The sequence below is a fragment of the Oryctolagus cuniculus genome, chromosome 10, assembly GCF_051225735.1.
Source record: "Oryctolagus cuniculus isolate XC-2025 breed Fujian yellow rabbit chromosome 10, ASM5122573v1, whole genome shotgun sequence".
In the NCBI taxonomy this organism is placed as follows: Eukaryota; Metazoa; Chordata; class Mammalia; order Lagomorpha; family Leporidae; genus Oryctolagus; species Oryctolagus cuniculus.
Window position 1 is genome coordinate 77,292,162 of NC_142876.1, and position 22,347 is coordinate 77,314,508.

The following is a 22,347-nucleotide window of genomic DNA, read 5'->3' on the forward strand; positions in this document are numbered from 1 at the left end:
TGGCAGTGGAGCTGCCGAGTCTCAAACCAGTGTCCACATGGGATTCCACCAACACTGCAGGCAGAGGATTAACCTACTACACCACAGCGCCGGTCCCATGTTGTAGTTTCTGTTCTTCAGAAATCTGAGACCATGCTAGCTGGTGGTTCTGGCTCAGGGACTCACAAATGAAGTTTCTTTCAAGGTGACGGCCTGGGCTGTGGCTGGACTAGGGCAGGAGGCGTCTTCCTGGGATAGTTCACTCACATGGTTCCGGATACCAGCAGGAGGCCTGCGTTCCTCCTTTCGTGGGCCTCCACACGGGCTGCTTGTGTGTTGCCACAACCTGGTGGCCAGCTTCCCTCGCAGTAAGTGATCCCAGACAGAGTGGACAAGGAGGAGGCCAAAATGCCTTATTTGGCATAGTCTCAGACATCACCCTCCAGCACCTCTTGTGACAGCCTCCCTGAGAAGTGTCCATGGCCTTGGCTTTAGCAGGTGGTTGATGGTAACTCTGGCCTTTCATTAGTCTTCTTCAGATCCCTAGGTCCCACAAAAATTAAAAATAGGAACCAGTGTGGTGGCACAGTGGGCTAAGCCACCACCTACAATGCCATCATCCCACATGGAAGTGCCATCCGGAGTCCTGTTTACATCGCTTCTGATTCGGCTGCCTGCTGATGCACCTGAGAAGACGGCAGGTTAAAACCAAGTTCTGGGGCCCCTGCTGCCCATGGCTCCTGTCTTCAGCCTGGCCCAGCCCAGCCCAGCCCAGACTGTTGTGGTTTCTCTCTCTCTCTCTCTAATACTTAAATAAATATGTCATTTTTAGATAAAAATAATATCCAAGTATAAACTGTTGCAAATCCTATTTCACTCCTCTTTCAACCAAGTTGTTGCCCCCAAATCCTGGCTAGTGTACCTGTCACAATTCATAGAACCATCCCCAGGATATTGCTAATTTGGGGGAGGGGGGGTCAAGAAAGCCTTCCCACCTTCAATCCAGTTCAAATCCTACTGATCCTTCTCAGGGTGGAAAGCCCTAGATCTGATGGGAACCCTGCAATATCCCCAGAACCCCCTCTGGTTTCTTTTTTATATATAATATTCTCCACATGCTTGGGAAATCATGTTTGTCTGTGTGTCCCTTAATCAGCCACTAAAATTCCAAGGTGGCAGAGACCTTGTCCAATCAAGTTCAGTTTGTATGTACTGGAGCCCAACGTGAGGTCTTCAGTGAGATCCAGTTGGTGAGTTCTATTTTATCCATCTAATCAGTAAATGTTGAGGGCCTACTGTGTGCTAGACAAAGTTCCAGACACAGTGGATACAACCATGAAGAAAATCAACCAAGTCTTTCCTCTAACAGAGCTATAATTCTTTTTTTTAAAAAAAACGTGTATTTATCTGTTTTCATTTATTTGAAAGCCAGAGTGACGGCAAGAGAGAGATCTTCCACTTGCTAGTTCACTCCCTAAATACCTGCAATAGCCAGGGATGGGCCAAGCCAAAACCAGGGGCCCAGAAGTCCATCGAGGTCTCCTGTGTGGGCAAAAAGGCCCAAGCACTTGAGTCATCACGTGCCGCCTCCCACGCACATTAGCAGGAACCTGGTTTGTAAACAGAGAAGCCAAAACTTGAACCTACACTTGGGTGAAGGATGCTGGTACCCCAGGCAGCAACTTAACTCTGTGCACTACAATGCTTACCCCAGTGTTTTAATTCTAAGTAGACAGATAAAAACTCATAACCAAACAAAAATTCAACATGTCAGGATACAACAAAATGCTTAGAAGCAAAGACATAAAGGACAGAGCCGGGATTGGCATTGTGACACAGCAGGTTAAGCTGCCACCTGTAGCTTCATCCTATATGGGCACTGGTTCAAGTCCTAGTTGCTCCACTTGAGCTCCAGCACCCTGCTAATGCTCCTGGGAAAGCAGTAGAAGATGGCCCAAGTGCTTGGGCTCCTAAACCCTTGTGGGAAGACCCAGATGAAGCTCCTGGCTCCTGGGAGGAGAAATGGCCCACAGACCATCAATAACAATGCCCCCAGTGTCCTGGCACCCACAGATGTCATGGCATACCAAGACAAATGTGGGCCCCATGAGGCTAAGCACCTTGCATAGCAACAAGCTACTTCTAAGTGGCAGAGCTGGGATTTGAACCCAGACAGTCTCACTCAAAGGCCATTATTACCAAATGTCTTCCCTGTGTGAGCATTTGAGCTTCTGACCTCTGATCTGATAAAGCAAGAACAACCAGGAAAACACAAAGACCTCCTCATGATGATAAAGGTCAATTGGATGATTCTAAGAATGGTTGCAGAAGCAACAATAGGCTTCAGTGAGCTAAGAATTCTTTTAGCCCAAAGAAGTGATCTGTATTCTTCCCACTTCTAAACTCCTAAAAGACAAAAAGGATTATTTTTTTTCTCCAGCCTCCTACACGTTATTGTGTCTTATTTATCACATTGTCTCAACAAAACTCAGACCCGTTCCTGCTAAATTGTCCTCCTCTTCTATTTTGGTTGCATCCTCTCAGGATGTCCTTCTGCTAATTAGAAGAGCAGCTTTGTCAGCATACAGACTCCCCAGAGGTGGCAAGCACCTGGCCACTGTGTTGTCTCCCTCCCCTCCTGTGTCTATAGCAGACATCTCTAATAGATTACCGGTGCCCTCTGCCTGTCTTTGTGACATAGGGCACCCAGAGTCTCAGGCATCACCAGTAGATCAAAGTAACCCACCTGCCAACTCTGCAGTTGATGTCTTTCCCATGGCCTTGGCTATGTAAACCAAGGTAGCTCACTCAGGGACACTCTGAAATGCCCAGCAGGGCTCTTAGCTGGGTGACCACGGTGGATCCTGGTGCAGAGGTCGATGGGTTCTCTTCAACAGGTCCTGGAAGATGGACAGTTGAGAAGCATGGCCAGCACTTCAGAGGCTTCTACCCCCATAACAAGCTAGAAGAGAGAGGAAAATGGCCAGATTGAGGTAATAGCAATGGGGATGGAGAACATTTTGCCATGTTTCTTCCAAGCTATAGGTCATGAAATCAATTTGCTGGGTCACGACCACCATTTCTTAAAAATGAAGTAATAAAATAGAATAGAATAAGTAAGTATTCCTCGGTGAAACTCATTTCAGCTCTCTGTATTTCATGCGTGGACCGGGTTGCAATGTAAAATATACATCTCTCTCTGGGCTTCCCAGTTGGCTGAATAATGGTCATCCCTCCCCAAAAATGTCCATGCCCTCATCCCTTGAACCTATGAACATGGTACATCCCATGGTTAAAGGATTTTGTGGGCAGAGTTAAGTTTCCCAATCAACTAATCTTACAATTAAGGAGGTTTTCCTGGATTACAGGCCTGGAGATTTCAGAGTTGTAGGAAAGCCAGTTAGACCCACAGCACTTAGGGTTGGTAGAACAAGGGTGGTGCCAGGCCTGGAACCTGTGGCAACCTGTTTCAGCTGCAGCAGAAAACCAAAGGAAGTCAAAAGAGCTGGGGAATTTCCAGCGCAGGCATTTAGAGCTGTGATCTTGTGGCTGGGTTCCACCACCAGTTCTTGCTTGTATCTTTTAAAAAAATGATAAAGGTTTATTCTATTTATTTGAAAAGCAGAGTGACACACAGAGAGAGGGAGAGACAGAGAGAGCAAGAGAGAACTACCATCTGTTGATTCACTCCCCAAAAGGCCCCAACAGCTGGGGATGGGCCAGGCCAAAGTGAGGAGCCTTGGAACTCCATCAGGGTCTCCCATGGTAGGTAGAGGGGTCCAAGCACTTGGGCCATCTTCCACTGCTTTTCCGGGTACATTAGCAGAGAGCTGGGTTGGAAGTGAAGCTTCTGAAATTTGAACCAACACTCCGATATTGGAAGCTGGTGTCAAAAGTAGTAGTTTAACCTGCTGCACCACAATGCTGGCCGGCCCTTCTTCCTTGTATTCAGTGGCTTGTGACCTCAGGCAAATTATCCAACACTTCCTCAGCTGTGAGACTAAGGACTACCAGAGCTAACTCACTAGGTTAATGAGGGACCAAAATTAACAGCAAAGTCTCAGAGTAATACTTGCTATTATTATGACCTTAATTTAGTAGAAAGGCAAACTTCCGTTTTCTATCTGAAAAATTGAAATTATATCACATCCCTCGTTTTGTTGAGAGCCAGGGCTGATGGAGTATTATAAAGTAAGGCCCACAAAACTCTCCACCTCCATTTTTTAGCAGACACCTGGATGCTAAGAGCAAACAGGGTGCGGCCCAGTCTCCTGGGTAGCTTGATGCCGCTAGGTGATGGAGTGCTGGCCAATCGTGCATGAACACAGCGTTGTGAACAACTTCGGGAAACTCTGCTTAAAAGGCTTCTGCCTGCTGCTTTGCTGCTGACAGGCTTGTAGACATGATGGCAAGAGTTCAAGCAGCCACTTTGGAGTATGAAGTAGAGAACAAGAGGATGGGAAGAAACTGAGTCCCTGGAGATTTCACGGGCTGGAGGAAGGGGCATACCAGCAGTCTGGACGGCCCACCTGAGGGTTTTGCTTACACAGAAACAAAATAAACTACAATTTCGATAAAATCATTGCTATGTGTGTGTGGGGGGGGGGTCATTCTTCACTGCAGTTGAACCTGAAGTTAAGCAATGAATGTCACTAAGGAGGCCCAGAATCCCAGGCTGCTTTTTGGAGAAAAGGAGGTTCCAAGCAAAGAGATGAGTGAGCAGGGACTGGGGGGAGATGAGGAACTTAGGGGAGTGCTCCACACTGTGCCCTGCATGGATCAGAGTTCAGGTTCATGGTGGCATTGGGAATGAAAGTCACACGTGTCATCTCTGGATCTCCTGTGCGCTCCCCATGAGGGACAGATCCAACCTCCATCCTTGCTGATGGAAATAACAGTAAACCCTTTCCGGAAGACACCACATAAACCACAAAGAAGGATGCTATGTGACACCTGGGTTGCAGAGAATGGAGTTTACAACCTCATAATCTGCTGCTTAGAGCATCGAACAATCCACTAACAAAGAGGTGTATGATGTTAAAGATGCTTCAAGACTTTAGGAACTGCCACACACAAATGCAAAGAGCTGTCAAAAGGATTCCAGATATTTCTAATGTATATAGACTCATTTGGATGTCTAATTAAAGTAGGGGAAAACTTCACATATAAATACCTTGAACAATAAGGCTTTTTTTTTTTTTTTTTCAAATAGCTCAATCTATCCTATGGATCAGTCATCAGTTTAAAAAAAAAAAAAAGAAAACCCTGGCATCTTTGTGGAGATTCATAAAGCAAATTAATTTGTAGTCCACAGGGAAGTCGCTTTTCAGGCACCCCAAATGTGTTATGTCAACAGAATCAATAAAGATGAACGATTTTAAGATGAGCATCCCCATGTAATCCGTTAGAGTGCACAGTCCATTTGCATTTTCTAAAGATGTGAACAATGAAGTCAGAGTGAACAGCAACCCCAAGCAATCCCAACCCTCCAGAGAAGCCCACGTGCACAGGTGGCATGAGAAAGCTCTCTCTCGAGTTATTCAGAGCAGATCTCTGGCTTAACCAGTTCAGCTCACCTGTGACTCCAAGGTTCCCAAGCCCACAGACTGTTGGAGGGTATGAAATGAACTTGGCTCCCCAACAGAAAAGATGAGCCAATTGTAATTCAAAAGGAAGCTTCAAAAAAAATCACTGTATGACCTTGAAGGAAAAGAAGGGCATTTATTATGCGTGGCACAATTTATGTTCATTATCTCACTTAGTCCTCCTAATATCCCAAGGAGACACACAATGTCCCCCTGCCTTGCAGTTCAGGAGTGGATGCAAAGCATGAAGCAACTTCTTCAAGGTCGCAGGGAGACACCACCAGGGCTTAGGTAGAAACCACTGTCTGTTTGACTCCAATGCCTACAGCAGAGCTCCCCAGTAAAATCTAGCACAACATGGTGGTCCATGTGGGTAACTTAAAATTTTTAGTAGCCACATTTAAAAAGGGAGGGGGGGGAGCAGGTGAAATTGATGCTACTACTCTATTTGATTTTGAACTAATAGATTGAAGATATTTTCTTTTCAACTTCTATCAGTATAAACATTGGGATATTACATGTTCTTCAAAAGCTGGTACGTATGTTATACTTAAAGCATATCACATGGCTAAGTGGCCACTGTATTGGACAGCGTGGAACTAGAATAAAATCAAAACTGCTTCCTATTTACCTTTCTTTTCTTAAATAAACATAAAGTAATGAGTCCCAGGACTTCATCTATTTATAAAATTTAAAATACATTATGAAGCCCTAGAGGTTACCCGAAACTGATGCAGTCATGTAGCAGTTTGTGTAGGCTAAGTTGTGCTGCAGTAACAAGCAACTCCAGGGGCCGGCATGGTGCATAGCCGGCAAAGCTGCAGCCTGCAGAGCCAGCATCCCATATGGGCACCAGTTCAAGTCCCGGCTGCTCCACTTCCCATTCAGCTCTCTGCTATGGCCTGGGAAAACAGCAGCAGATGGCCAAGGCCCCTATATCCATGTGAGGAACCCAGAAGAAGCTCCTGGCTCCTGGCTCCTGGCTTCGGATCAGCACAGCTCTGGACATTGCAGCCATCTAGGGAGTGACCCAGAGGATGGAAGACCTCTCTCTCTCTCTCTCTCTCTGCCTCTCCCCTCTCTGTGTAACTCTGACTTTCAAATAAATAAAATAAATCTTAAAAAAAAAGTAACTCCAAATCTCAGTGGCTTGCAACAAAAAACTTTACATCACCCTCATACAACATGCCCAGTATGAGTTGGATGCCAGTCCACTGCTTTCTCTTTTTTCTCTGAAGCCTAGGCAGATAGAATAGGTAGTATGGACAGAAGAAAGAAGAAAGGTAATAGAGAGACATATCCCACCTCTTAAATATTCTGCTAAGAGACAGCACATTTGACCAATGAAACAGCCAAAGTGAGTCACATGGCTAAACCTGATGGCTCCAGGGAGGCTGCTAAAGAGGACGGACAGGGAACTTCAAAAAGTTCATGGAAACATAGTCACAAGATTGGTGTCTTTTGGTGCAAGTTTTTTATAATATGCATTTTTCTTGAATTTTTTGAAGATCCCTCATATGATACTCCTTTAGAGAGGGACAGCAGATTCTTTGAATGATAGCCCAATTTACAACCTCAAGAAAGGACTTAAGAAAACAATATTAATTTTTATCAATTACCATTGCAAAAAGATTAACATCTGTTAACACCAGAGAAACCAACAGGACAGACCTGCATGATTCTTATTTTCTCATCTCACCAGAAATTAGTGAGATCTCCCTCTCAGAGGACATGGCCAGGGTTTGGGAATCGCTGATGTACAGTGACCACCTGCTGTGCTTTGGCTTCATTGCATAAACCGGCCAACCTCCTCCCATTCCCAGTTTTCCAAGTCATTTACAACCCATAAAATCTGTTATATAGCAAAGAATAGTGGTTACTTCTGTTAGGTAGGAAGTAAGAAATTGAGCCTATGTGTGTATGAGAAGGGCCTAAGAAATTGACATCTACCGGGGTCCAGCATCCGCATCTCAAAGTCACCCCGACTTCTAGGTGCAACCTAGTATCTGCACTTCAAATACCTCCCAGATCCTGATGACCCTCCAGGGGGTCTTGCCCCTTCTACCTGGCCTGATAAGCATCCTTTCTCTAGGAGGGCAACCCCAGCCAGGCTTCCCCTGTCTGAGAAATTCAGGGGGAAAAACTCAGAAAGGAATTTTTCATATTTACACCCAACAAGTCCTTTGTTCGGAGGAGAATGAGGAGAGGGGGAGAGAAAAGGCAGGAAGGCAAGACCCACCGCTTAAAAAAACCCAGCCTAATGTGAACTAGGCACTCTCTCTCTCTCAGGTCCTGTCTGGAGAGCTGCCCATCCATTTTTATGATGTCCCTACCCTAATACACCTTGCTATTTTGCTTTCTACTGCTCTCTGTCTCATGCCTGAATTCTTTCTTGTGCGAAGACAAGGACCCTTTGCTTCTCCAGTAACACTTCTAAAGGTGATTTACAGAGAATTGTTCTACTTTGGATTTTCATTTTTAAAGATATATTCCAGGGCCTGCGCTGTGGTGCAGCAGGTTAACACCCTGGCCTGAAGTGCCGGGCATCCCATATGGGTGCCGGTTCTAGTCCTGGCTGCTCCACTTCCCATCCAGCTCTCTGCTATGGCCTGGGAAAGCAGAAGAAGATGGCCCAAGTCCTTGGGCCCCTGCACCCATGTGGGAGACCCAGAGGAAGCTCCTGGCTCCTGGCTTCAGATCGGTGCAGCTCTGGCTGTTGCAGCCAATTGAGGAGTGAACCATTGATGGAAGACCTCTCTCTCTCTCTCTCTCTCTCTCTCTCTCTCTCTCTCTGCCTCTCCTCTCTCTGTGTAACTCTTTCAAATAAATAAATAAATCTTAAAAAAAAAAAAAAGTACAATCTTGGAGACCAAACTGCCAGTCAATGAGGAGGTGGTAACAAACTCAAAAAGGACCAGATTTATCATACTCCACCCTGTCTGGCTTGTTTATGATAAAAAAAAATCCCAGAAGGGTGGGGGAGGAATCACCACCTCCTTGCTGTTTTCATGGTAAATCTGTAAATCTGGAGATTACTAAGGGAACGGGATACCTTGCTAAAGATAATGGAGAGATTCATAAGGAAGCAGGATACTTTGCTCTGCTTAAGATAACTTTTTGGGGGGTAAGCACCTCAAAATTCCAAATTTCTACCAGGGGACCACCCTGACTGTCTATTACCCATTTAACTCCTTACACTAAGATGCTGGGAGTCAGGCTCATACCCCTTCAGGTTGCTTGAAAATGTGGTCTAAGACTTGGTAGACTGGACAAGTTCCAGCTCCCCAAAGGATCCTAGATGGCCCAGAGGGATCCTTCCTTCCAACAGCCCCGGCAGGGGAGTGACAGCCTGCCTTCCCCCCAACAGCAAACATTTGCCACAAATAAAACCCAGCAAATATTACACCAGTAATACCGAGACAGCCATTTCTCTTAGGTGGATGAATTATAAAGCTTCGAAATTCCAGTTACACTTCAATAAAGCTCTTATGAAATCGTAAGGCAGTTTCCTCTCTGGGAAAAAAATGAGCTAAGTATGACCCAAAGTCACAGTACCTTGTACAGCCCCAGGAACCCAGCAGAACTTTATTAATCTTTAGATTCATATTTGGCCACCTTATAAAAAAAGGAGGGGCTACCCAGAGTCTCTAAAGCAGACTTATTAGACCTTTAAAGGGAAAAAATTAGTTTAAATAATAAACAAATATCTAAACAAATAAATGCCACAGCCCAGAGCCCCACAATTCGCTGGAACAAGTTTACTGCCCTTTTTACTGCTCTCAACACCACAAAAACTTACAATGAATAGCCACAAGGAAAGAAGGCAAAGATAAAGAAAATGTTTATTGCTTTAGAAAGCATACCATCTCCCCCAGTTTCACTGAGTAAGGGGGCGCAGCTGATGTGAGGCAGGAGGGGCGGACTCTGAGCAGATGGGGTGGGGGGCCAGGGGGCGGGGCAAGGTGCTGAGAACTCCCTGCAGCAAGCACTTCCCAAGGCCCACTTGTAAATTTCACCTGACTTCTGAGCAGGGTCAAAAAAAAAAAAATGTAGGAGGGGCATCTGACTTTAAATCAAGACAATCAAAACGCCAAAGGGAAAGAGCAGCTGACGTTTTAACAAAAGACTAGTGGTGAGACTGTGCATTCTTCTGTGTTCTTAATTTCAGGTCTGTCTGCAGTTCTTTCACTCGCTAATGTATTCATTTGGTGATCTAGAAACACCAATAGCAGTAAAATACAGCACTTTTAAAAGCTGAATTACTGGCCTGAGCCTCGACTCAATAGGCTAATCCTCTGCCTTGCGGTGCCAGCACACGGGGTTCTAGTCCCGGTTGGGATGCTGGCAGCGCGGTGCACCGGCCACAGCGGCCACTGTGGGGTGAACCAACAGAAAAGGAAGACCTTTCTCTCTTCTCTCTCTCTCTCTGTCCACTCTGCCTGTCCAAAAAAAAAAAAAAAAAAAAAGAGAGAGAGAGAGACAGAACGAGAAAGAATCTCCCATCTGCTAGTTTGTTTCCCAAATGCCTACAACAGCCAAGGCTGGAACTCCATCTAAATCTCCCACGTAAGTGGCAGGAACCCAACTGAGTGGCAGTAGGGAACACGTTACCTGGAAGATTTTCCCCACAATATCTTTCTAGCAGCCCTGCACTTGAGCTCCACCCCCTTACATATCAATCCAGTACGCCCACTTCCTGTCATGCACCTGCATCTCCTACACCAGGCAAGAGGAGACACCACTGATGGACCCTTGTGCAGACACCATGAAGCTCCCAAAAAACCTCACATTCCCCCGCCTAAACTCCACCCCAATTACAGCTCCACTCACCCTAAAGGGGACTCTTAGACTTGGGAGCAGGCCAGCCCTCCCTTTTGGTCCCTTCCCTTGCCTTCTCTCCTGCTCTCTCCTTGCAGACAGCTCTCTCTCATGCTCTCCTGGTGGGGGTGCATGCCCTCACCTCTCAGTGTATATTCACCCTCCCACTTTAAATAATGCCTCTGCTTTGAATTACCATCCCACACAGGGCCAAGGACTTGGAATAAAAATGGGAAACACAGCTGGTCCTGCGCTGTGGCATAGCGGGTAAAGCCACCACCTGCAGTGCCGGCATCCCATATGGGCGCCAGTTCGAGACCTGGCTGCTCCACTTCCCATCCAGCTCTCTGCTATGACCTGGGAAAGCAATAGAGGACGGCCCAAGCCTTTGGGCCCTGCACCCACATGGGAGACCTGGAAAAAGCTGCTGGCTCCTGGCTTTGGATCAGTGCAGCTCTGGCCATTGCAGCTAAATGGGGAGTGAACTATCGGATGGAAGACCTCTCTCTCTCTCTGCCTCTTCTCTCTCTGTGTAACTCTGACTTTCAAATAAATAAATAAATTTTTAAAAAATAAAAAAATGGGAAACACATTCCTACAACACAGCATCTTGAGGTGTGATCTTTTGCCTTCAAAGGTGACTCAAACCCAGACACACAACTATGGAATAGGAGAATCCCAAGAGGCACCTTGACTGGCCAAATGCACACTTTAAAAAAAATTCAATAACTGCATTGTTCTTAAAATAGTGCACCTTCTTATCTTGTCGTATATTGATAATGTTGTTAAAAAAAAAAAACCCTAATTAGGATTCTTGTTAATGTGATGCTCCTGACCATTGATTTTTTGTGACATCGCTAATAAAACACACACACACAACAATGCAATGTTGTTTCTGACCTAGGAAATGAACCTGCTTCTCTTAAGTCCAAAGAACATTTTTCGGATATTTTCCTTTGCCATGACCAAGCCCTTTCACTACTGAGACCAAGCCAGGAAAAGGACAAGGCCATTTCCCCCAGGTGACAGAGACCTCAAAGCAAGGATATGCAGGGTCATAGGGAGCAGACTGGACCCCTGGCCCGTTTCCCCCTCCCCCACCCTCAGGGCTACACCCAGAGAGGAGAAAGTGACAGAAACAGTGGGCAGGCACCCCACTGGCCCCCAAGGACTATGGACTAGAGGCTTCATTCTTCTATAAGAAATATTTAGGGTAGGAGAGAACACAGGACAGTGAAAGGTATGGGCCTGCGGTCCTGCCTCACCCCTCCCTGTCCTGAGATGTCCCCAGGTATCCCCAGGACATTCTGAGAGCACTGCAGGAGAGAGCTCATGGCCAGAAGGCACGGCACCCATATGGGGTGTAAGCACTGCAGGTGGCAACTTTACCCACTGTGCCACAGCACTGGCCCCAGCTTACTTTTTAACACCAGTTATCTACAGCCATACTAAAGTATCCATATATAATATATCTCCTGCTACACACATATTTATTATTTTCTATTTTGTAACACACTGGGAAAAGTTAGATGTAACTACAGTAGGAGTCAAAATCTATTCTAAAAATAACTTAAGGAGCCGGTGCTGTGGCATAGCTGGTAAAGCCTCCGCCTGCAGCACAAGCATCCCATATGGGCACTGGTTTGAGTCTCAGCTGCTCCACTTCCGATCCAGCTCTCTGCTTTGGACTGGGAAGGCAGTAGAAGATGTCCCAAGTGCTCCCTGCATCCATGTGGGAGACCCAGAAGAAGCTCCTGGCTCCTGGCTTCCAATCGGTCTGGCTCCGGCCATTGCGGCTTTTTGGGGAATGAACCAGCAGATGGAAGACCTCTCTCTCTCTGTAAATCTGCCTCTCAAATAAATAAATAAATCTAAAAAAAAAAGATTGTGTTAAAACTGCATTTTGATGTTTTTGTATACATTAGTCAGACTCACATCACACATTTTAGAATTTTCCCAGGCCTTTCAAAACTCAAAGAAATGTGCCAGACAGAAAGCCATTTAACAGTTGGCAAACTAGGAGCTATTTCCCCCAGAGTGATCTAATCAAATAGTGGCCCAGATATTGCTGGTTATTTGGAATTATTTATGTCCCTCTGAGAATAAAGAATCTAAGGTGAGGGTATTTTTTTATCCTAATGATAAATACAGAGAGACTATAAAACTGCCTGTTGGCTGGCGTAGACAATTGTATTAAAGAGAAACCTTGTAAATTTCAAAAGCCCACAAACAAGCTGTAGAAAATTACCTGTGCTTATAGCACCATTTATCAAAAGGCTTCCATAAGTGTTAGAAACTTACATGTGTGCTCTTATGGGAAGAATTCACATTGGACCTAAAATGAAACAAAATTCTCTTTTTTGAAAAAAAAAATCACAACATCAAGTGTAGCCCATTAGGAGGGAGGTGAAATGGGTTAGACGGAAGCCTTTATTATTAAATGACTCGCAAGAACATGAAAACCTCATCGTTTACCCAGGAGAGGAGAGAAAATTTAACTGATTGGAACTGAAAAAATGCTGAGCGGCTATTTTGCAACATTGCGTTAAAAATACATAAGTTTTCCCATCCTGAACCTTATTTCAGTCTGTATGAAGGCCGCGGAGAGCATCTTAGTATCTGAATTGCCATTCCCCTGAATTCAAAGTTTGACTGCAGTAAAGCACTTATTAGGCTGAGATCAGGATTGGGAGAAAAACAAACATCTGAAGAAATAACAGAAAGGAAAGCCAGGTGTCAAAGTAACCCTTCATGTCTGCGATGCTGTGGCCACACTGTCCTTTCCTGTATCCTGAGGGCTCAAGACATGAGATGCTCCCATGTGTCCATCCAATCCACCAGGCAAGGGTTGGCATGGCTGCGGTCCCTGTAGCTTCCCACCCAGCCCCCTAAACAGATACCTGGCACTTAGTATGAGCTCCAAAAATACCTGCAGTGCAACTGAAGAAACAAGCAAAGGAACCGTTTAGAAGCCTGTGGTAGAAACCACCCAGTTCAGGTAAGCAACAGAGGTTTCTGGTTAGACCCCCTGTGCTTCTCAGGGAGATGGAAGATGGGGCAGTGGAACACTCCAGCTCTGGGACACATTGCAGCCCTGCTGCAGTCTAGGGTGGAGATATTAGACGCATACTTTTATTTCCCTACGCCTCTGGCTCCAGCTCTGCAGCTGGAGGATACTGGCTAAGAGGCTGAGGAGGATTGGATGCTATGATGCATGTCACTCTCCACTGCCCCTTCTGCCTGGGCGATTTGGATCCTGTGGGTAATCCTGTGCCTGGCTGGGAGACCTGCCTAGCCCATGCAGGAAGTTAAGAGGGCATGGCACACCATGCCTCCTGGGAAACACCCTGGTCATGGTGGGGCGGGGGCTCAGCGCACTAACACCCATCCATGACCTGACTGCTGGCAGGTGGCAGGAGCCCCAGACACATTTCCCCCACCCCCACTTCCTGCTGAAGGGCCTTGTAATTGTCAACTAGGTAACAGCTCCCAGGTGTGGCCCAGACCCATAAGACCACCTGGAAGGCTACGTAGGCTATGTGACCTTCAAGCTGATTGGAGAAGCGTAGAGGCGCCAGTATCAGCTTTATCCTATAGAATTAGTGTTGCTACCCTGAACTAGCTACGCTCCTTTGCCTGTCCTATAAAAGCTTCTGCCTGATCGTTAACTGAAACTGTCTCCAGTGCTTCTTAACAAAGAACGCCATTGCCCTACCATCCATCCCAACAGTTTGGGCCTCGCAGGACAAGCCCACAGGATCCTAGGGGGATATTTGGCACTGTCTTGAGGCATTTTCAGTTGTCCCAGCTGGAAGAAGGCGTTTCCAGCCTCTCGTAGGGATAGAGGTCCTACGTGCTACTACCAAACACCCTTCAATGCTTCAGATGGCCGACCACAACACAGAATGATCTAGTCCAGAATGTCGTTAGTGACCACGTTGTGAGACCATGACTTAGCACTGTGTCTGCTCCAGAGAAAGCATTCAGAGGGAGCTCAATGTATTCAAGCAGGAGAGCTGGAAGGGACCTGGAGAAAAGGACCTGCTGCTGATTTCCAAATTGATTGCTTGGCTGGCGCCGCAGCTCACTAGGCTAATCCTCTGCCTTACGGCGCCGGCACACCGGGTTCTAGTCCCGGTCGAGGCTCCGGATTCTGTCCCGGTTGCCCTTCTTCCAGGCCAGCTCTCTGCTGTGGCCAGGGAGTGCAGTGGAGGATGGCCCAAGTCCTTGGGCCCTGCACCCCATGGGAGACCAGGAGAAGTACCTGGCTCCTGCCATCGGATCAGTGCGGTGCACCAGCCATGGCGGCCATTGGAGGGTAAACCAACGGCAAAGGAAGACCTTTCTCTCTCTGTCTCTCTCTCTCACTGTCCACTCTGCCTGTCAAAAAATAAAAAAAAAACAAATTGATTGCTTCTGTTCTGAAGCCGGGGGCGGTGTCTTCTTGGCCCATCCAATTCCAATGACCCCTGACCCCAAGTAAGGTGGTCACTCAGTCACAGTAGCTTGGAGCCTTGGTTAAAGAGACCTTGCTGCCACACCTACCCCAATCATTGTGTGGAAAGATGGGCCTGGGGACAATGGTCTTGGCTGCAGACCCACAGGGCAGGGTTTATCATGGTTTCATAGAAAGAACAATTTCAGAGCAAGAAATGTCAAGGAAACTAGGGTTCTCCTTGCAAAAACAGCTTGTACAGTCTTCCAGTAAGAACCCTGATGTTTTCCAATTTTGATGCAAAGAAAGAATAAAGCACAGTTGGCTCCAACTCCTAAGCTGGAATAGGGACACCCAATGGTTATGAGCTGGGTTGCGTCCCACAAAATCCATGTCAGAGTTCTATCGCTCTCCAGTGCAGAGTGTGACTGTATTTGTGATATATATTTGGAGACAAAGTCTTTCAAGAGGCCATGAAGACCAAAGGGAGAGGCCAGTGCTGTTGCGTAGCAGGTAAAGCCACTGCCTGCAGTACCAGCATCCCATATGGACGCCAGTTGGAATCCCGGCTGCTCCACTTCCCATCCAGCTCTCTGCTATGGTCTGGGAAAGCAGTAGAAGATGGCCCAAGTCCTTGGGCCCCTGCACCCACGTGGGAGACCTGGAAGAAGCTCCTGGCTCCTGGCTTTGGATCGGCGGAGCTCCGGCCGTTGTGGCCATCTGGGGAGTGAACCACTGGATGGAAGACCTCTCTCTCTCTCTCTCTGCCTCTGCCCCTTGGTAATTCTGCCTTTCAAATAAATAATTTTTTTTTAAAAAAAAGGCCACATGGATCCATATGAGGGGACTCAGATCCAATCTGGCTGCTGCCTTCATGAAAACAAGAGAGTTGGACACGTGGAGAACACCAGGATGACTGAGCACAAAGGGAAGACCATGTGAGGACACGGCAGGAAGGCGGCCATCCACGCACCGGGAGGCAGCCTCAGAAGACAGCAGCAATGCTGACACCTGAGCTTGGATGCCTCCTGACCTCCAGGACTGTGGGAAGATGAATTCCCATTGCTGAAGTTGCCCCATCTGTGGATTTTACGAGGGCAGCCTAGGGCATCATCCAGAGAGGCTCCGCAGACATCATCAGTAAGGTGACCTTGTCCACAGTTGTGCAGCCCTGCCTCCAGGAGGGACACTGGCTACAGGAATTTCATGGATGGCCCACACTACTATCACTTTCCCCAAGGTGGAGAGGACCACGTTTTCACTTCCTAAAGGTCTGATTTTCCCTGATTACAACCATCCTGATCAGTCCTTTTGGAGTCAGCAAGTAAAGTTCTTAACTCTTACCTGGAGTAGATAGATTGTCAAAGCACTGCTGGGTCCCCTGAGATCTGGGGCAGGTTATCCAAGCTCATCAGGCTCCACTTGCCTCCTCTCTGCAACCCCGGTGCCTTCAGGGATCCAACAGTGATTCATCAACTTTGCACGACTGGCTCAGCGTTTAGTGAAGTACTAGCCACATGCTGGTGAACCAGCAGAAGCGAGCCCTGCTGCGTGAAGCTCAGTTTCTGGATGGAGGTCTGGGGATTGAAATGAAAGTAAAGAAACCATGTGTTTACAGATTGTAGGATTCTAATATCTCTTTCTTAGGGTTGTTGTGGGGGATTAAATGAGATAATACACAACAAAGCTTTAGTGCAAAGGCTGTTCCCTAGGCCGCGCTCAACTCAAGCTGTTACAAATAACTGTTGCTATAATCTCACCCCAAGAAGAAAAGAAGCATTTTCCCGCCATTAAAAGGCAGAAGCAGGGCATGTGTTCGGCTTAGTGATTAGGTCACCTGCATCCCACATCAGACTGGGTTTGATTCCTGGCTGTGCCTCCTGATGCCAGTTTCCTCTTATTGGAGACCCCGGGAAGCAGCACAATGGCTTACATAGGTTCCTACCTCCCACATGGGAGACCTGGATTGAGTTCCTGGCTCCCACCCTGGTCCAATCCTGGCTGTTATGGGCATTCAGGAAGTAAATGATGGGGAGGTCTCTCCCTCATTCTCTCTTGTTCTCTCTGCCTCTCAAATACTTTTCTAAATGAAGAAGCACTGGGGCCGGTGCCGTGGCTCACTTGGTTAATCCTCCACCTGCGGCGCCGGCATCCCATATGGGCGCCAGATTCTAGTCCTGGTTGCTCCTCTTCCAGTCCAGCTCTCTGCTGTGGCCCGGGAAGGCAGTGGAGGATGGCCCAAGTGCTTGGGCCCTGCACCCCATGGGAGACCAGGAGGAAGCACCTGGCTCCTGGCTTCAGATCGGCGCAGAGCCGGCCATGGCGGCTGTCTGGGGAGTGAACCAATGGAAGGAAGGCCTTTCTTTCTGTCTCTCTCTCACTGTCTACAACTCTACCTGTCAAATAAATAAATTTTAAAAATTTTAAAAATGAATGAAGAAGCATATTGCTGATGGAATAGTGTTCATCTTGTATTTATTTACTGTCTTGAGGTAAACATTCTTTCCAAAATCAGAAGTCACCTGTCAAAAGTCACCTGTGAGCCCCACAGCCCTTAAAAGACCACGCCCAAGACATCTGAGCGAATTAGGTAGGAATAACAGTTCCTTGAGATAAGCTCTGTGATCCTGGGGAAAATTATGTAACTTCTCCCAGGCCCAGTGTACTCATCTGTGAAATGGGGATAATAATAATCCCACAGAGGGTATTTGTGTGTATTTATGAAAGGCATTGTCTTTAAAGCATTTAGCTCAGAGCTCATGCATAGCAAATTCTGGGCACATATGATATACCTACTGAATTATGAAATCAATGTGGTTTAATACTTCTCCAAACACATCTTGAATGCATTGCTTTGTTATTTTAATTTAATTTAATTTTATTTCTTTGAGATGCAGAGCAACCAGGAGAAAGGAGGAGACAGAGAGGGAAAGATCTTTCATCTGCTGGTTCATTCCCCAGATGGTCGCAATGGCCTGGACTGGGCCTGGTTAAACTCAGCAGCCTGGAAATGCTTCCCAGTTTTCCTTGTGAGTGGTAGGGGCCCAAGTCCTAGAGCCATCATCTGCAGTTTTTCCAGGCACATTCACAGGGAGCTTGATCAGAAGTGGAACAGTCAGAGCTTGAACTGGTCTTCAACAAGAGATGCTGGAGTCGCACGTGGCGGCCTAACCTGCTGTGCCACAATGCTGGTCCCTGGATATGTTTTGAAGAATCTCCCTCGATTCCCTTAACCTGTTTCTCTTCCATCACATCCTGTGACACACATTAAAAAAAAAATTTTGCCAGCACCTCTTCTTGGCCCCCAGGCCATCCCATCCCGTACCTGGAGGGCCTGCTGTGCCCTGGCCTCTGCATCACGCCACAGCTGCACGCGCTGTGGTCCACAAGATGATGGATGCCTGTCATAAACCAGAGCCTGTCAGTAATTGCAATAAACTCAGGATGTATTGCAGGGAGTACAATTTGTGAGTGTGGGCACTTTACAAAATAATAATAAAAAAAAAAATCTGCAGGGGAGACCTTAAGAAGCTGTGCACCTAGACCCAGGCTCAACTGCTCTGATGACACGCTAGTTGCACGAGTGTGGGTGTGCATGTGGGTGCACGCCCACAGGCCCGCAGCCGTCCTCTCCCTCCCTATAGAGCTGCTCTGCAGGCTCCATAAACCCAAAGACAAATAAGCCAGGAGTTAGAGGTCTACAAACATCCTGGGAGGCTGTCTTTCCCCCAGACATCATAACCGCCTGGTTTTTACAATCCGTCATGTGCAGGTGATTTAAAAGCTGAGTTTGGAGACATAATGAGTTAATACCAGTTTAAATAAAACGCCATACATCAATCCCTCTGTTTAATATAGAAAGACCTTTAGAATAGGAACACCAAAACCTTTTCCCTGAGAGTGAAAGGCCACCTGATTTATCTCTTGCTGCTCTTTTATTTGGTTCATGGGTGGCTGGCAGGGAGAAAATCCCCCTGCCTATCCCGCTCAATATAAAATCCACCTGCCCCCCACCTCCTGGGCCATGGTAGGCCTGTCACCGGCTCTGTTCAGCACCCAGTGTGGGCTTGGAGCGGGATCAGGCTATCTCACAAGCAAGATTTCACCCCAGAAATAGGAACGAAAGGAATTTGCAGCTAAATTGTAAACAGAGGAGGAAAACTCATCTGCTGAGCAGGGGCTGATCTGGTCTCTGGGGCTGTGCCTGCCACAGCAGGAGAATAGGGCTTTAGGCTACAAACTGATGCGTGAGAGCAAAGAAATCCACCGATCACACCAGCGGCCTGGTGCAAACTCCTGCTGACAGGGAGCACCTACGAGGCCAGCCTGACAGCACTCAGAGCGGACTTTCTCCAAACGCCTGTACGTGTGTCCCAGGAGGTAGGAGAGGAGCGTAATCACCGGGCTACTGCTATCCAGTTCTGCTACTTTCCCATCTAAGGCAGAGCTCACTTTGTGACCTGGCAGTTCTACTCTTAGGTATTCATAAAATACATGGAGAAGGAGCATCATTAGCATATCGCTCATAATAAAAAACATTCATAATAACCAAAATACCCGTGAGTGGAAGGAGTAAGTGTATTATGAAATGCCACATAACTATTTTTGCAAGCTGATGTACATCTATACATATTAATATTTTAGTAAAAGAAAACAAAGTATTATAAATAAGGGTTGGTGTTTCAGAAACAGGTTAAGATGCCCCATCCCACATCAGAGGACTAAGTTTTGAGTCTCGGCTCCAGCACCCAATGCCAGCTTCCTGCTCATGCAGACCCTGGGAGGCAGCAGTGATGGCTCAGGCACTTGGTTCCCCGGGCTGGCACTGTGGCACAGCCTGTTAAGCTGCCACTTGTGATGCTGGCGTCCCGTATCAGAGTGACAGTTCCAGCCTCAGCTGCTCCGCTTGTGATCCAGCTCCCTGTCAGTGCACCTAGGAAGGCAGCAGAAGGTGGTCCAAATACCTGGGCCCCTGACACCCACATGGGAGACCAGGATGGAGTTCCTGGCTCCTGGCTTCTGCCTGGCCCAGCCCTAGCTGTTGCAGGCATTTGAGGAGGGAACCAGAGGATGGGAGATCTCTCTTTGTGTGTGTGTGTGTCTGTTTGTCTCTCTCTCTCTCTCTCAGACTTTCTTTCTCTCTGTTTCTCAAATACATAAAAATAAATACAGTTCACAGGAACTTGTAGGCAGAGATAAAAAGGCAATCATAGGCAATGTTTGGTGCTAAATTACATACTATGAAAAGTACTTTGATTTGACTCCAAAACAAAGGCAGAGCTGATTTGTACTTTTTTCAGGCCAGAAACCTTTTCCTTCTCCTTGGCTGAAAGTCACTGCCATTCCCACCACGTGGTTTTGAGGGAACTTTCCATGTCAGCCTCACCCCGGTGGTGGCCACCTGGACACTCCTAAGTCCCACACCTCCCTTCCCTTGGCTGCAGTATTGTTGGGCCTGTGACCCAAGACTGGCCTACCAGAATCTGTCCCTTGTTTGCTGTGCCTTGTCAAACTGTTAGCTCTTGCTGCTGCTTCTGGATGGATGAGGCTGCAGTAGGAGAGGGAGGCAGAAGTGGGGAGAAGACAGACAGACATGGGGCAGTTCTTGAATCCTGGGATCCCCAGGCCAGTGAGACCATGGCCCTCACTGGGGATCAATTAGGAGAGAACATGAGTGGCTCCTTGGCCTATTTTAGTTGGCACTGGGTCTCTATCACTCCCAACCCAAAGAGAGCTGAGTGACAGAGAGAAGACGCCAAGGCTTCAGTCATACCCGCAGACAGCTGAGCAAAGTACTGCCCCTTCTGGGAAGCCAAGAGTAGAGGGCGCCCTTGTGCAGGTGGCTGACACAAGGTGGCCCCTGTTCCCTGACTCTGGCCTGTGGGATGGGCAGCAGATCTAATAAACAGCCAGCTGGACGAGGCCTAGGTGGTGGGCTGGCTGGACAGCAACGCCCACCAGGAGTGTTCCGGTGCATGGCTCCAGTGTGTGGATCCAATCAATAACCCCTTCAATTATCTGAGCCCAAAAGCTGCCAGGAGAGATGCTGGTAGGTCGGAGCTGCAATGCCGACGCCACCAACACACAAGAGCTGGGCGGCAAGGACACAAGGGTACCGGAGCTGTACTAGAAGGCAGGAGAGCGACCTGAACTCCAACCAGGGCTGCTCCACTTCTGGATGTGTGACTTAAGTTACTCCTTAAGCCTTGGCTTCCTCATCTGCATGATCTGGAAGGCCAATGCTGACTTCAAAGAACTGCCATGAGTACTACATGAAATAAAGGTGAGACAGGGGAAAGCCAGGCTTTCAATAAATGGTAGTGGGATAGCAGGGTAACTATCAGAATTACACAAAGAAGTCCTATGTCTATAAACCTCATACCAGACTAAACTCCAATGGCTCCAAGACAGAAACACGAAACTAAAGGCATAGCAGTAGTGGGAAAAAAATGTGAGAGTAGGTTTCTGTGAGATCACAGTGGGAGACACCCCCTTGATGTGCAGCATAAAACTTGAACACTGATTTCTATGAATTTTCTTTCAATTGGCATGGACAAACCACAGATGTAAAGCTTAAAGACAAACTGACAAACTGTGAGTGATAGCAACTTATATCACGAACACAGGCTGGCCTCTCTCATAAATAAGAACTTCTAGAAACTGAAGCTGAGGCAATCCACAACAGAAAGAAAATATAAATGCCAAATGCAAATGACCAAACACGCACACAAAAGGAGTTCCACTTACAATAAGAGAAATGTCGATTGTAATTATACCAGGCAGCCGTTTTTAACTGGCTTATTGACAACAGTGCCGAAGCTGGATAACCGATTGTGCTTGGGGAATGGAGAAGAGGCTGTAGGCCGTGGAGATGGATATGACCAGCAAGCAGGACACTTTGGCCATCTCTGCCCATACGAGGGAGACACATACCCCGTGTCCAGGGAATTCCATTCCCAATGCTTTACCCTAAAGAATGCACCTGCTCTGGGAAAAGACCTGCTGCAGATGGAACACGATTTGGCTCCCCCAACTCATGGGGATGTGTAAAACCCAAAGTCTTGTGCTGATGGTTGTTGGGTTAACGATGGAGACTTGATGAGCTAATATGACTTCTGAGAGGTGATCTGGTGGGCCATCTTTAGGTCCCTGAGGGCTAGCCCTCTGAACGAATGTGGTTATCCGACAGGTGAATTACAGAAGCCAAGTGTGCTGCCTGTGTCTCTGCTTCCTGGCTCCCCACATGATCGCCTCTCTGCCACGGCCAGTCTCCAGCACATGACAGACTAACTGGGCGACCCAGTTCTGAACCCTGACCTCCAAGCTGTCAGCCGAAACAAACCTTTCCTTCCCAAAAAGCTCCTCTTGGGTATTTTAGTTAAGGTCACAAAAAGCTAAAAGAACTTACATGCAACATTTTTCATCGCAGCTTTATTTGTATTTGCAATCAAGTGGAAATTATTTCCTTGGCCATTTTCTTTAAAAAGGTTTATTTATTTATTGGAAAGGCAGAGGTAAAGAATGAGGAGA

At 47.2% G+C, this 22,347-nt stretch overlaps 1 long non-coding RNA gene across 3 annotated transcripts in view; it reads right to left on the minus strand.

Annotated features, from left to right (window-relative positions):
• The window catches only part of LOC127492315 (uncharacterized), an 88,944-nt gene that overhangs the window by 20,369 nt on the left and 46,228 nt on the right, over positions 1–22,347 (minus strand). For 2 of the 3 annotated variants that reach the window (XR_016214202.1, XR_016214200.1), the window contains exons 2-3: positions 16,162–16,394; positions 2,726–2,941 (exon numbers count right to left, since the gene is read on the minus strand). This is a non-coding gene — a long non-coding RNA (uncharacterized LOC127492315). Of the gene's footprint in view, positions 1–2,725; positions 2,942–16,161; positions 16,395–16,762; positions 17,105–22,347 lie in introns of those variants that run through there. The other variant, XR_016214201.1, reaches the window with a different exon arrangement.